At 38.6% G+C, this 14,283-nt stretch overlaps 1 pseudogene; it reads left to right on the top strand.

The window, feature by feature from the left end:
* Nucleotides 1-6,765: 6,765 nt before the first annotated feature.
* Nucleotides 6,766-10,515, top strand: LOC105535978 (annotated as a pseudogene).
* Nucleotides 10,516-14,283: the final 3,768 nt, after the last annotated feature.

The following is a 14,283-nucleotide window of genomic DNA, read 5'->3' as shown; positions in this document are numbered from 1 at the left end:
TTATTAAAATGACATTATTTTTGATATTTACAAATTTTTTCATTGCCGCCTTTATCTTCAGGCAGTACATATGAAGGAGTATTACATGGGAATATTGCATGATACTAAGGTTTGGGATATGAATCCCATCACCCAGATAACATAGTACCCAGGAAGTAGTTTTACAATGCATATCCCCCTCCCTCTCTCCCTCCCTCCCCAGTAGGCTGCATTGTCTATTATTACCATGTTGATGTCTACATGTGATCAGTGTTTAGCTCCCACTTACAAGTGAGAACATGCTGTATTTTGGTTTTCTGTTCCTGCATTTGTTTAGGATTATGGCCTCCATCTCCACATTGCTGCAAAGGCCATGATCTCTTTTTTTGTTTTGTTTTTGTTTTTGTTTTTGTTTTTACAGCTGCATAGCATTTCATGGTGTGTAAGTACCACATTTTCTTTATCCAGTCTACCATTGATGGGCACCTGGATTGATTCCAGGTCTTTGCTATTGTGAATAGCACATTGATGAATATATGAGTACATGTGTCTTTTTGGTAGAATGATTTATTTGGCATCAGAAATGCAAATCAAAACCTATCAAAACTTTAAATGCAGATAGCCTTTGGCCAAACGCTTTCATTTCTAAAAACCTAGCTTATAGACTGTTTTGTACATGTACACAAAATACAAGGTTCCACACTATAGCTTTGTGGTTTTATTTAATTTTGGAAATAACCTATATGTTCATTAAATGGAGACTGACTTGAATTGTTAATACATGCATTTAATAGTATAGAATACTATGCAGCTGCGAAAAATGAGGTACATCTGTATGAAATAGATCTCCAACATGTTTAAAAACCAAATCTCAGAATGGTAAGTATATATGTGTAAAAATAAAATCCCTGTGTTTATTACATATGTATGCCTATCATAGGAAAGTTTTAGGAATTTGCATACTAAAGTGGTAACTGATTATGTTGGGAAGAGATTAGTATTCGTAGGGGGAGAACAAAAAGACCCTTTTTTTTTTTTTGAGACGGAGTCTCGCTCTGTCGCCCAGGCTGGAGTGCAGTGGCACGATCTCAGCTCACTGCAAGCTCCGCCTCTGGGTTCAGGCCATTCTCCTGCCTCAGCCTCCCGAGTAGCTGGGACTACAGGCGCCTGCCACCGTGCCCGGCTAATTTTTTTGTATTTTTAGTAGAGACGGGGTTTCACCGTGTTAGCCAGGATGGTCTCGATCTCCTGAACTCGTGATCCACCCGCTTAATTCTACATAATTGTTTTAGTTTTTCAGTTTTTTATAACTAGTAAGTATTCATGTATTGTTGTATTAAAAATTTGAATCTGTTTAGTAATCCACCAAATTCTTAGGTGGCATGTGGTACCTCCAAAAATAGTGACTTTGAACTTTGGGTTACATTGATGTTTTATAAAGTGCAGTTTCAGATAGGAAAGGTAATAATCAATGGGTGACTAGTTACATAAACTATGATTCATCTCTTACAGTGGAGTACTATGTACTTGTAAGATGGAATTAGAAAACTACTACTTATGTGATCACCAGAATATACTTATAAGTGACAGAAGAATACACACAAAGGTGCGTGTATATCTTCATTTTGTGTAAGAAAGGGGCATTCCAAAACATATTTAAATAGTCACCTATTGTCAAAGGGAGGAGGCAGGGTGGAGGAATGGAAGCTAGACCTCCTTTTACCTTGTTTTATAGTTTTGACTTTCAAACTAAAAGCAATCCATAAAATTTGAAACCATTAATAACCATGTATTGAGTTGTTGGCATAACTATATGTAGAATTAAGTGACTTTAAAGCATTGGTATGGTCTGGATCTATGTTGCCACCCAAATCTTATGTTGAATTGTAATCCCTGATGTCAGAGATGGGGCCTAGTGGGAAGTGATTGGATCATAAGGGCATATTTCTCATGAATAGTTTAGTACAGTCCTCTTGGCACTCACCTCACGATAGTGAATTCTCACGAGACCTGGTCATTTAAAAGATCTCTTTTGCTTCTGCTTTCACCATGATTGTAAGTTCCCTGAGGCCTTCCCAAAAGCCAATTAGATTCTAGCATCATGCTTCCTGTACAGCCTGCAGAACTGTGAAACGATAAAACCTGTTTTCTTTATAAATTGCCCAGTCTCAGGCATTTCTTTGTAGCAATGCAGAAGTGGACTAATACAAGCATAGTGTTTAACTATATATTGTAAGATATGGAGATGGGTAGAGAACACAAAGAAATCTTAAACTTTATTGAGTGGACTTGATGATAGTGCTAATATTTATTGTGAAAGATAACATTGATGGAATTATTAACATTTTCTAGAACAAGAAAATAATACAAAAACAAAGATAAGTAAAAACCCTGTCCTCTTTAATTTGAATCAGATCAATGTATGCATATGTTCAAACTCATCAAATTGTACAGATTAAATATGTGCAGTGTTTCGATTTCAGTTAACCCCCCCCAAAAAAAATCAATATAAACTCAAGATGCATTCTAAAAATATATATTTTCTAGCTAGAAAATTGGCAAAGGCTACTGGTGTCATGTCAAAAGAACATCAGAACCAATGTGAAGGAACTCCCATTGGTCATAGATAAGGCCATTTGAACATCAAGAGGGAATAATGGTACTCCAAAAAGCAAACGAACCTCATTGACCAGGCATGAAGATTGCTAAGGCACTCTTTGTTCTAGAAACAAGTAAAGAGAAGGAAGCAATTAACACATATATCCTGTAAAGACTGTATTTCAGGATATCCAAATAGTTGATAAGGAAAGTTCTTGTAGAAGAATCACAATTAATAAATGCATGAGGAATGATAGAATTAGAAAAATCACTGTTTTGTAAACTCAATATAGTATAATAATGTACCTAGGCAATGATTACCAATGACTGCTAAAGCCTGTAGTTGAAAGGCATCACTCAAACCTACTGATAAAACTTAAATTACTACAAGTAGAAAGGCAGACATTATAAGTTTCCTTGTGTGTTGAAATAGAAAGTATACAGCATTACCTAGGAAGAATTCTTGCCAAAATAAAAAATAAAATGGACCTAAATCTAATCAAGGCTTTAGCTGTAACTACCAGCTTACAGGCATGAGGGGGACAGGAAAGCATGCTAAATGACACCATGAAGATACAACGTGTAAAATTTTACAGGACAAATGACCCAATTTTATCAACAATTAACTGGCACAGGAAAAAAAAATGTAGGAAGCATTATTACAGACTAAAGGAGATTTTAGAGATATCAAGCAACTGCAACATGCTGACCTTGTTTTCAACAAATGACTTTTTTTTTTTTTTTTTTAAGATGGAGTCCTGCTCTGTTGCCCAGGCTGGAGTGCAGTGACATGATCTGGGCTCACTGCAACCTCCGCTTCCCGGGTTCAAGCAATTCTCCTGCCTCAGCCTCCCAAGTAGCTGCTGGGATTACAGGCGCAGGCACCAGGCCCAGCTATTTTTTTCCGGCTATTTTTTTTTTTTGTATTTTTAGTGGAGACGGCTTTTACCATGTCGGTCAGGCTGGTCTGGAACTCCTGACCTCATATGATCCACCCACCTCGGCCTCCCAAAGTGCTGGGATTACAGGCGTGAGCCACAGCACCCAGGCTGACATCTTTTTTTTTTTTTTTTAAAGCAAAATCCAGACCGTTTTGAGACAATCAGAGGGAATTGAACATTTACTGGATGTTAGTTGATACAAGGAATTCATATTAATAGTGTTGAATGAGATAATTTTAATTTTTAAAAGATATCTCTTAGACATTTTAAAAATAGATGAAACAAGTATAACAAAATGTTAACAATGGTTAAATACATGATATATGGGGAGTTGTTTCTTTTTTTTTTTTTTTTTTTTTTTTTTTTTTTTGAGACGGAGTCTCGCTCTGTCGCCCAAGCTGGAGTGCAGTGGCCGGATCTCAGCTCACTGCAAGCTCCGCCGCCCGAGTTTACGCCATTCTCCTGCCTCAGCCTCCCGAGTAGCTGGGGCTACAGGCGCCTGCCACCTCGCCCGGCTAGTTTTTTGTATTTTTTAGTAGAGACGGGGTTTCACCGTGTTAGCCAGGATGGTCTTGATCTCCTGACCTCGTGATTCGCCCGTCTCGGCCTCCCAAAGTGCTGGGATTACAGGCTTGAGCCACCGCGCCCGGCCGAGTTGTTTCTATTATGTATTTTTATTGTGTTTAAAATTTTTCATAGTAAATTTTTAAAATGACAGATAAAGGTTAATAATAATATATAGGTTAATAATAATAATAACCTACCTGTACATTGTTTCTTCCTTTATAACATAACTACCCTCCACTATTTCTGAAAAGGAGGTCCTATAGGATTCAGTTCAGTCCTATATACTTTGTTTTATAATGTTTTGAAACCAGGGACTCTAAAAATCACCTGTTTAAATTTATTACCTTTGATCGACGTCTTCCCAGGACAGAGAAAGAAAGAGAAAGAGGTAGTGTGGCTGAGCAACACTGGCACAGGGCAAGGTCAAGAAGAATAAACATGTTTACAGAGTCAACCCCTCTCCCTCTCTCTTCCCCTGTCTTAGTTAAAAATTTAAAAATGAAAATGGCATTATTGAGCACCATGGAGTGGAGGGAATTTATAGTCTTACAACTTAGATTGCCTACTTTATTATCACCAATCAATGATAAAATTGTTAATGCTTTTTAACCTCTAAAATGTTTCTATCTAGGCAGTTTTTAGAAGTTGCAACATGGAGCCTGCTACTAATTTCCACACATGAAACCTTTCTGATGCCTCACATTTGGACTTGTGACACTATTCTATGAGAATCTGTTGAATTTTTTGTTTCAGAAACAGCCGAAAATGTATATGGTGTAATATATGCCCCAATTATCCAGTAAAAAATTCAATCTTTGCCCTATATTAAAAATATAATTTATTGTGAAATGATACATGTATACATTGTGAAATGATTACCACAGTCAAGCTAATTGGTATATTCATTTCTTCACCTTTATGTTTGTACATTTGTGGTGAGAACACTTAAGTTCTACTTTCTTAGCAAATTTCAAATATACAATACAGTATTATTAACTATAGTCACCATGCTGTACATTAGATCATTTCACAATATATACATATATCAAAACGTGTATACCATAAATATGTATAATTTTGTCAGTTGTATCTCAGTAAAACTGGAAGGATATAAATATAGTTTCACTGTTACTAGCTGTTGCCTTCAACAATTATCAGTGATGAGGCAGTAGATCTATTGTGTGTGTGGTTTTTTTTTAAATATACTTTTAAGTTCTGGGATACATGTGCAGAACGTGCAGGTTTGTTACATAGGTATACACGTGCCATGGTGGTTTGCTGCACCCATCAACCTGTCATCTACATTAGGTATTTCTCCTAATGCTCTCCCTCCCCTAGCCCCCCACCCCCCGACAGGCCCCTGTGTGTGATGTTCCCCTCCCTGTGTCCATGTGTTCTCATTGTTCAACTCCCACTTATGAGTGAGAACGTATGGTGTTTGGTTTTCTGTTCTTGTGTGTGTTTGCTGAGAATGATGGTTTCCAGCTTCATCCATGTCCCTGAAAAGGACATAAACTCATCCTTTTTTATGGCTGCACAGTATTCTATGGTGTATACGTGCCACATTTTCTTTATCCAGTCTATCGTTGATGGGCATTTGGGTTGGTTCCAAGTGTTTGCTATTGTGAACAGTGCCACAATAAACATAGGTGTGCACGTGTTTTTATGATAGAATGATTTATAATCCTTTGGGTACAATTTTGTTTGTCAGTTATATCTTAGTAAGGCTGGAAGAAATAAATATAGTTTCACTGTTACTAGCTGTTGCCTTCAACAATTGTCAGTGATGGGGCAGTAGATCTATTGTGTTTTTAAATTTATTTTTATTTTTAGTTTTTTAGACACAGGGTCTCACCATGTCCCTGAGTTCAGTGGCACAATCATAGCTCACTGCATCCTTGAAATATTAGGCCCAAGCAATCCTCACCTCAGCCTCCTGAGTAGCTGGGAAAACAGGCACATGCCATCACACCTGGCTAATTTTTCTTTTCCTATTCTTCTTGAAGGGCTGAATGGAGATCATGCCAGTTATTTTTGTCTAACTCATGCTACCAATGGAACAAATGAATAAACCAATTGAAATCTGGAGGATTTTTAAAAATCAAAATAGTTGATCCAGTAGAGTCAAAGGATCTATTAATCTTACACACATGGTAAATTACAATTCATCACTTTTCCTCAATTTCCGCATGCATTTGGGCACACAATCTTAGTGATATTTTATCTCAGAATATCTTCCTGATCACAGCCACCTCCTCTTTATTCCCATGACCCACTGTTATCATTCTCTTGCAGACTATTCTAATGAGTCATCCTGACACCAGGCTCTTCCGTCTACTCCAATACCTATTGAGGTAGAAATAACCACATTGGTTCCTTCTTCTGCTTATGCATTATGGGAAGGGGGTCATTTAGCATAGTAACACACCACAGATACGTAAGAGTGAAGCCATTAAGTAGGTATCCCCAGCCTGCACCATATGTGGCTGTGACAAGGTAGAGCTTGGGACCCTGAGCATAGCTCAGAGGATAGGAAAAAAACTACAGGTAACACTCATAGTGCCTACTATGCAACAGGCTCTCTTCTGTTAATCTCATAATAACCTGTAAGTAATTATCCTTTTTTATTTTTATAGACGAAGACATTGATGAGGAAACTGAAGTGCCGAGAGATAGAACGATGTCCAAGGTCATATTTGGAAAGGCTTGGATTGCACCTCTGAATTGGTACACACCAAAAAATGTTTGTGAACTAGTAAATAGTAAGATTCTATTCTTTCTCATCATAATGAACTGTATCTGCCTGCCCTACCAGTGGCAGAGTTTCACCCAAAAATTAAATACATATAGGAGCCCTGATCATGTCAGTCCTTTAAAACTGTTGCCTATAAAATACAATCTGACCTCTTCAGTATAACATATGAGTTCACCTCCCCAAAATACAAAATACTCTTCTCTTGCTTCATCTCCTGTCATTCTACCTCCCTTCTCACCTCTCACTCTATTCTTCAATCACAATGAACTTCCCGCTATCCTCAGACTCTGGCCCACTGCACGTATCATTTCTTTTTCTAAAATGCCCTAACTCAGCGGTCCCCAACCATTTCGGCACCAAGGACCAGTTTTGGGGAAGACAATTTTTCCACAGATGGGAAGCAGGGCAGGGATGGTTTCAGAATGAAACTGTTTCACCTCTGATCATTAGGGATCAGTTAGATTCTCATAAGGAGCACACAACCTAGATCCCACACATGCCAGTTCACAACAGGGTTTGTGCTCCTATGTGAATCTAATGCAGCTGCTGGTCTGACAGGTGGCAGAGCTCAGGCACTAATGCTTGCTTGCCCGCCACTCACCTCCTGTTGTGCTGCCCAGTTTCTAACAGGCCGTGGACAGGTACGAGTCTGTGATCCAGTGGTTGGGGACCCCTGCCCTAACCTCTCTGTGCTACTACCACACCCCTTTTCTTCCAACAAATTTATATTCTTCCTTTAAAATCCAGATGTAGTGTTACTTTGACTGCTAATACTTTGGCAAAACTACTTTTTCCCTCTGTGGAACCCACAGTACTGTTCATAAAGTACTTACTTCGTTGGATTCTAAGTTTTCTGATTTTGTTTCTGTCTTCTAGACAGTGAACAACTTGAGTGCAGGGACCCTGCCATTCATCCCTGTGTCCTCAGCACATGACAATGCCTGACTCATTGCCATGCATCACCTGCATAACCCTGTTCCTCTGGCCACAGTAGACTCGACCTAGGGTGGGGACAGGCCCCTGACCCACTTTGAAGTTGAGATCCATCATGAGTTTTAAATTTTCTCTATGGCTGATCTGTACTATGAAACCTCTTTAGCTATAGGCAGCCATATTTTCCACTAGGTGGACAGTAGAGCAGAGAAAATCTGTTTGTAAAGAAAAAAACAGTGATGAGAGACACAGAACTGCCAGGTGAACCTAGAATTGGTTTCTGAGCGCTTTCTAACTCTAATGATACTGGAGGTCCAGTATCATTCCTGACCTGGGGGTTTGTGATACACTCTTGTATCCTTATAATTGAATCCCCTGCTTTGATGTTCAGAAAACACCACTGGATTTCTGACACTTGCACACAAAATACACACTTCTGGGAAATGTCATTTATTAGAACCTCTGAAAATGCCTCTACCTGTTTGAGTGCAGGCACATGATCACCTGCACCAAGTGTAGCAAGCGCATGAGCAAGTGCCCCACCTGCCGGCAGTATGTGGTGCGAGTCGTGCACACGTTCAAATCCTGGAAACAAGGAACTCCCATCAGGGAACTTGCCCCTAAACTTGATCCCTAACATTTCAAAGCACAGAAGGGACTAGAAAATTACTCTTCAAAGGCTAAAATTGTTTTTAAAAAGTATTTTCACAACTAACTGGGGACAGAAAGATTCATCCAAAATCGTAGAAACATTGGTCCATACTATACTCCCGTCTGCATGTGGACACACTGAATTTCTTGGGTTCTGCCAGGATTCATTACATGTCCCCTATCACTCACTGTTGAAGTCAGGCTGTTTACAACATGTGGTCATCAGATACTGCTCTTTGCAGGACACTTAGCCGGTTTTCTTTTTTTCCTTTCATCATTTTTTTCTAACTTAAACTACTCAGATGTTTAGAACGTATGTTCTTTTTGGATGAAATCACTGTTCACAAGTGGCCAACGTGAAACATGCTGATCGTTGGTCTCTCTTATTATTCATGCATATCTATATGTGTATGTCTGTGAATGCATTTGTGTACTAGGCAAATTTACATTTATACTGATTAGGAAGGGTCATAGAAGGTTCAGGTCCAAAGCTCCATACAGAAGGGACAGTAAAACACCAGCACCATTTATTGAGGAAGGTATCCTTTTCCCTATGTATATTCTTGGCACCTTTGTCAAAAAATCAGTTGGCTGTAAATATGTGGTTTTATTTCTGGCTTTCCTGTTCTTTTCCATTAGTCTATGTGTCTTTTTCTATCAATGCCGTGATGTTTTGGTTGCTATAACTTGATACAGTATATTTTGAAGTCAGGTAGTATGATGCCTCCAGCTTTGTTCTTCTGTTCAGGATTGCTTTGCCTATTGAGGGTCTTTTGTGTTTCCATATGGATTTGAGGATTGTTATTTCTATTTCTGTGAAGAATATTACCTCTGATCATCAGGCATCAGTTAGATTTGCATTTTGATAAGGATTGCACGGAATCCGCTTTGGGCAGTCTTCTTATTTTAATGATGTTCATTCTTCTGATCTATGGGCCTGGAATGTCTTTCCATTAGTTTGCATCCTCTTCACTTTGTTTCATTAGAGTTTTTTAGTTTTCCTTGGAGAGGGCTTTCAACTCCTTAGTTAAGTTTATTCCCAGGTACCTTTTTGTAGCTATTTTAAATGGGATTGCTTTTTTTTCAAAATTTTGGTAAGTACTTAGTAGATGTATATATTTATGGGGAATATGAGGTGTTTTGATATGGGCATGCAATGCATAATAATTGCATAATGGAGAAAGGGGTATCCTTCCCCTCAGGCATTTTTCCTTTGTTTTACATACAATCCAATTATACTCCTTGAGTTATTTTTAAAAGTACAATTAAATTTTATTGACTATAGCTCTCTCGCATGGCCCCGCCTTGGGCACAGGATAGATTTATGGCCGCAACTACATGTGCTTTCTGCTCACACTGGGTATAGCAGAGAGGTAAACCAATATTTCATTTTCAAGATGGAAAATCAGTCAGACTAGGTTTTGCCTAGTACCACAGGCCTTTGTGAATCCATCATCTCCCCATACAACTAGTTCATGAAAACAACCTATGAGTGCAACACTTAAAGAAAGATTAAGGAAAACAAGTTCTTCATTTAATTCCTGTTACAATGTGATAAAACATCTTAAAGTAGAGAATGAAGAAAACAATAAGAACTTCTCAGAGAAACCAACATCTTCCACAGAGGAAAACTGTTTGGAATTTCAAGAAAATTTTAAACACATAGTCAAGTGAACTTGAAAAAAGCACATATTTGAAAAACACCTTCAAGAATATCCATGTGAGTGAATCTCAGTCACTTGATTCTGTGTCATGTAGTGTTCTTCAAAATGAGTCTGTGAATTCGAATCTTCCTAAACAAGAATTAAATGAAGAAAAAGCAAATTTGGTGAAGCAGGTTCAGGAGAAAGAAGACCTTCGTTGGAGGCGAAATCTTGTCCAAATGTATAGATGAAAGAATGTTGATCAGTCTCAGTTACAGATGTTAATAAAGAAATGGAGAAGCTGTAGCCAGCTGTTGATTTATGAGTTATAGTCAGCTATGTCTGAAGAGAACAAGAAACTAAACCTACTCAACTGATAGACCACTATGGGTTAGATAATAAATTGCTACACTATAACAGAAGTGAAGAAGAATTTATAGGTGTTTAATTCCTAATCATTTCTCCAGATTATCTTTGAGAATAACAACTTAATTAAAAGATACTTATACATTTTAAATGGAAGATAGACACAATTAGAGCTTAGAGGAAGGTATCCTGATGAACATCAATTTAGGACACTCTACTATATAAATATAAATTAAGTTGTAAAATGAAAATGTAGTATTTGGATAGATTTGCCAAAGAAAATTTGACATTTAATGGAATGTGAAAAATATTTAAATCATGTTGAAAAAATCATTTGGGCAATTCTCTAAACCAGTTTTAATACATTGCTTTGTGTTTTTTTGTGGCAAAAAGATTTATTTTAAATGCCAAAAATTGTCCAATCTGGTGAATGTCTAAATTTCAAGTGGTCTAAAAATGCCTGCCTCTCTCCTAAGTATATAAACCTTTTTTCCATCAATTTACTACAAATTTCCATCTGATGGTCTAGCAGGTAATTAAACTCCTATGTCCAAATTTTTAAAAAATAAACATAAATTATTATTGACTCTAGTCACCCTGTTGTGCTATCAAATACTAGGTCTTATTCATTCTATTTTTTGTCCCCACCTCCTCCCCACACCCCCACTACTCTTCCCAGTCTCTGGTACCCACTACCCTTCCCAGTCTCTGGTAACCATCCTTCTACTCTCTATGTCCATGAGTTCAATTGTTTTCATTTTTAGATTTCATAAATAAGTGAGAACATATGATGTTTGTCTTTCTGTGTCTGGCTAATTACAGTTAACACAATGACTTCAATTCCATCTATGTTGCTGCAAATGACAGGATTTCATTCTTTTTATGGCTGAATAATATTCTGTTGTGTACCACATTTTCTTTATCCATTTATCTGCTGATGGACACTTAGGTTGACTCCATATCATGGCTATTGTGAATAGTGCTAAAATAAACATACGAGTACAGATATCTCTTCAATATATTGATTACCAGGTTTTTGGATATATACCCAGCAGTGGGATTGCTGAATCATATGGTAGCTCTATTTCTACTTTTTTGAGGAACCTCCAAATTGTTCTCCATAGTGGTTGTACTAATTTACATTCCCACCAACAGTATACGAGTGTTTCCTTTACTCCACATCCTTGCTAGCATTTGTTTGTTCATTTGTTTGTTTTCTTTTGTTTTATTATACTTTAAGTTCTGGGATACATGTGCAGAACGTGCAGGTTTGTTACGTAGGTATACATGTGTCATGGTGGTTTGCTGCACCCATCAACCCGTCATCTATATTAGGTATTTTTCTTAATGCTATCCCTCCCTTAGCCTCCCACTGACAGGCCCCAGTGTGTGATGTTCCCCTCCCTGTGTCCATGTGTTCTCATTGTTCAACTCCCACTTATGAGTGAGAACATACGGTGTTTGGTTTTCTGTTCCTGTGTTAGTTTGCTGAGAATGATGGTCAGGAAACAACAGATGCTAGAGAGGATGTGGAGAAATAGGGACACTTTTACACTGTTGGTGGGAGTGTAAATTAGTTCAACCATTGTGGAAGACAGTGTGGCGATTCCTCAAGGATCTAGAACCAGAAATACCATTTGATCCAGCAATCCCATTACTGGGTATATACCCAAAGGATTATAAATCATTCTACTATAAAGACACATGCACATGTATGTTTATTGCAGCACTATTCACAATAGCAAAGACTTGGAACCAACTCAAATGCCCATCAATGATAGACTGGATGAAGAAAATATGGTACATACATACCATGGAATACTATGCAGTCATAAAAAAGGATGAGTTTATGTCCTTTTCAGGGACATGGATGAAGCTGGAAACCATCATTTTTTCTGATTTATTTGTATTATTTATCTGTGTTCTTTTGCATCTCACTGAGCTTCTCTAATATCATTTTGCATTTTTTCAGGCATTTTATGGATTTCTTTTTCAGTGGAATCTATTGCTAGAGAATTATTATGTTCTTTGGAGGTGTCATCGTTACTTGTTTTTTCCTTTTTCTTGTGCTCTTATGTTGATATTTTATGTCCGATGTAGCAGTCACTTCTTTTATGGATAGGATTTTGTAGGTAAAAACTGTTTCTTGTAGATGTATCTGTAGTTCTGGTTGGATTGGGCGATTTTCCATTGATTCTGGGTGCATGTTTTTCTGTAGTCTCTGCATGATTTATTTGACTGTAATCAGTGTTAAATGGTGTCTGTGAGTTCTTCAGTGGCTTAGGCTGAAACTGTTAGTGGAGGCTGTGGTAAGGCCTTACTGGAGACAGGGATGCCAGATAGGCTGATCCTTGGGCCCTACTGGTGGCAGCAGTGGGCCAAACATGCCAGTTGTTGGGCCCCCATGGAGGCGTATGTGAGATCTGGTAGTAGTGGGTCGATGCAGGTTGATCCTTGGGCCTCCAGGTATTTTATTCGTGTGCCAGCAGTGGAGTGGTAACAGTAAGTCAAGTGTGTCTTTAGGTCCCTGGATGGTGTGTGTAGCATCGACAATGGTGGTGGCAGTAACTGTGGCAGGTCAGCTCTTGGCCCTTCAGGTGGTGGTACGCACAGACATCAACAGTGGCAGCTGAAAACTGAGTGGGCCAATCCCCAGGTTACCAGGTAGTTTATGCAAGTAGGTGCTGGCAGTGGTGGTGGTAGCAGGCCAGGTAGGCATGTCCTCAGACCCCCAGCAGGAGTGTCTGGATGCCATTGGCAGCAGGTGAGGCAATCCAATCCCCAGAACCCCCAACGACATATATGGGGACTGGAGGATATGGTGCCAGGCAGGGCTGGCCTATCCTCAGGCTCCTAATGGTGCACACAGATGCAGGCTGTGGCAGGTGTGGCTGGTTGATCTCCAGGATCTCAGCTGATGTGCATAGGCACCAGCAGGCTGGACTGGTTTGTCCTCAGGTTTCTGAAAGGGGTGGGTGGACACTGATAGCATTGAGCTGGTGGGTCGATCCCCAAGCCCCTTGTCCACATGCGTGGGCACTCATGGGTATGGTGCTGGACTCTTAGCTGTAACTCTTAGCAAATCATTTCAATCTTTATAGTTATCAGTTTCCTTTTTTGTTAAACAAGAATAATGATAGTACCTACTTCATAGAATGTTTGTAAGAGTGAATACGTCAAAATCCATGTGAAGCACTCAGCAAAGTACCTGGCATGTAGAATAGAACTCAAGAAAAGATAGCATTACTGTTTGCATGATTAAGGACAGAGCCAGGATTAGGAGCCAGGTTTTCTAATTACCAGGTCACTCTTCTCTCCACCATGACTGTAACAGCAGCTGTGCTGGAGAATTTTTAGTGAACTTGAACCGAGATTTTCTAGTATAATCAGACTAGAGTCCTTCTCATTACTTGGTGTTAGTGGTTTTAGATACTTAAACCTGCAAACTGAAAAGTGACATCTATAAGAGTACATTCAAAGAGGCAATGAAGTCTAAATATTCAGATTTAATCCCAAGAGAAATGACCCATCATTATCTCCACGTGACACTTTATCAAACAAGCTTTCCAAATACCTGAAATTTGGTCATGAGACACAGGAAATTTAGGAGGTATGTGAAATTCAATATTTTATTGTGAGAAAAGCATCTGTTATGGATTCCGTCACTATATTTATTAACAGGCTTTTTGCCCATTTTCTAATAGTGTGATTAGTGCTATACAGGCTGAAATGGAAATACTACAAATCTCTGTGGCAAATGGGACTTGTCTTGGAAAAAAAAAAAAAAAAAAAGATCCAAGGCAGTTGCAGTAGCTACCAGCATGGGAGGTCTAATTAAAGGAAGCTTGTG

Source organism: Mandrillus leucophaeus, unplaced genomic scaffold (assembly GCF_000951045.1).
Source record: "Mandrillus leucophaeus isolate KB7577 unplaced genomic scaffold, Mleu.le_1.0 Scaffold1520, whole genome shotgun sequence".
Lineage (NCBI taxonomy): Eukaryota > Metazoa > Chordata > Mammalia > Primates > Cercopithecidae > Mandrillus > Mandrillus leucophaeus.
Note: the sequence above shows the minus strand (reverse complement) of the source record. Positions and strands in the feature narration are given on the sequence as shown.